At 40.9% G+C, this 2,276-nt stretch overlaps 1 pseudogene across 1 annotated transcript; it reads right to left on the bottom strand.

Moving 5' to 3' along the window:
- Nucleotides 1–289: 289 nt before the first annotated feature.
- Nucleotides 290–1,922, bottom strand: LOC307053795 (tetratricopeptide repeat protein 8-like; annotated as a pseudogene). Its single transcript has one exon. The product of its transcript is annotated as a tetratricopeptide repeat protein 8-like (transcript).
- Between the last annotated feature and the right edge of the window lie 354 nt (nt 1,923–2,276).

The following is a 2,276-nucleotide window of genomic DNA, read 5'->3' on the forward strand; positions in this document are numbered from 1 at the left end:
TTCAGACCCTTTAAGCTACGTGATAGCTAATGGTCAGATAAAGGACATTAAAAATGTGAATTTATAAAAATTTGAGGAAATTCATGAAAATGTTTTGTAAACATTATAAACAAACATCTACCATATAATATGGTAGATTTCATAATCTGTTTACAAATGCTTAAATCCTTTCTTTTATAACATTATCTTATAAAGTTATTATTATAAAGTTTTAAATATCCTGGTTTAATTTCCCTTATGTCACCTTCACTAATATCAAGCACAGGTTTGTACAACACATATATATACACTACTGTTTCCCTTGCATAATGTCCCTCCATAAGAATATCTTTTGTCTGAGGAAAAATCGGAGCAAAGCAAAATGCTGCTTTAACTGCTTAATAAAGTGATAAGTGCCCAGGTGATCTGGAAATGCTGCTTCAGACTTCTGAGCAGCAATGTAGCTCCTCTGTAGTTCTCCCATCTTATCAGATACTGTTGCAAAATTAAAATGCGGCTCATACATGTGGGGTGTTAAGGATGAAGCAGCTTGCAACTGTGCAGTGTTCTTGCGTGTTCGACATGGCCCTTCCTCATCTCCAGCAGGGCCAGGTTGTTGTAGGTCTCTGCATGGTTATTGTTGTTAACCAGACCCAGCCTGAAGCACTGATGGGCCAGATTCATATCTCTTATTCCCACAGCTACATGTCCCAAGTTGTGCCAGACCTCAGCTACCTCCTCTTCATTTTCAGCCAGAGAAAGGGCATGTTCAAATGAGGTCAGAGTCATATCATACTGCTGGGCATAGAAACAACAGAGCCCTGGGTTGTTGAAAAGCTGGCAGTTATAAACACCCATCTGCAGGAATCGCCTGTAAAACCGGAGAGCTACTTCTGGTTGATCAGAATAAAAATGGTTGCTTCCAATGCATGCAATGGCTTCTACCTGAGTGTTGTCCTGTTTCAAAACCTCTTTTTGGTATTCAGTGGCTGATAAAATATTGTTCATTTCCTCATGGATCCTGGCAATTCCACAAAGTAGGGTTACTTCTCCTGGAAACTTATCTAAGCCTTGTTTGAAAAGATTTAAAGCAGTCACAGGTTGATCCAATGAGATGTAAACTTTTGCCAAGTAGAAAAATGTATCTACCATTTCCTGCTGCTTCAGGGCTGATTTGAATTGTTTTTCTGCTTCAAGATACATTCCTAACCTGTAGTAACATTCTCCAATCTGCACTTTCCGTCACCAGTCCTTGTACTGAGAATGCTCTGTGGAAAGGGCAGCCAAATCCACAGCAGTCTTAACATCATTTTCATGATGAAAGATAATACTCAAACAAAGCCTTTGCCAATTTAGGTTTCTGGGCATACTTTGTTAAATTCAGTCTAGATAAATTTATAAAAGGTCCGTCTGGACTTGTAAGCATGGAAACCATTCCCAGCCTAAAAAATCTTCCAGATGAGCTGGTGATAGGGCAAGCTATGTAGGCAGTTCTGGATGTTCTAATGGCCTGTTCCATAGTTTCTGGCCTTCCACTTTGTGTGCTGGGTCTAAGGAAACCTGTAGTGGGTATTCCAGCTTGAGTGATTAGCCTGACAGCTGGACTATACCCTCCTGTCAGGTTAGTTCGAGGGAGTTTCAGAGATGTTCCAGGACATGGAATGTGAGCAATAGTATTTTTGTTCAGTATCATTTCCGCAATTCCTTCCTGATCTACATCAATTTCATCTATGTACACCACTTCATTTAGTGCTCGTGCTTTTAAAATCCAGGCTGTCAGCTTTGTAACTTTGTACAAATTACTTCACCATGTGCCTCAGTGTGCTCAATCTGGTCATAAGGGACTTCTCCAGCATCTGCATGCACAGATCTGCCCAGAGCTGGAAATTCCTGTGCCTAAAATAGCTCCAGGCCAGGAGCAACGGCTCCATCTCCAAGCCCATGGCGGCCAGGAACCAGCCACGAAGGACCAGGGTCCAGCACAGGGAGGGCGGGGGGCGAGGAGCAGCTCATTGTAGTTTTGATTTACATTTCTCTAATGATTAGTGATGCTGAACATGCTTTCATGTGCTTGTTGGCAAACTGTATATCTTCTTTGGAGAAATATCTATTAAGGTCTTCTGCCTATTTCTGGATTGGGTTGTTTGTTTTTTTGATATTGAGCTGCATGAGCTGCTTGTAAATTTTGGAGATTAACCCTTTGTCAGCTGATTCATTTGCAAATATTTTCTCCCATTCTAAGGGTTGTCTTTTCATCTTGTTTATGGTTTCCTTTGCTGTGCAAAAGCTTTGAAGTT

Source organism: Hyperoodon ampullatus (assembly GCF_949752795.1).
Source record: "Hyperoodon ampullatus genome assembly, chromosome: 5".
In the NCBI taxonomy this organism is placed as follows: Eukaryota; Metazoa; Chordata; class Mammalia; order Artiodactyla; family Ziphiidae; genus Hyperoodon; species Hyperoodon ampullatus.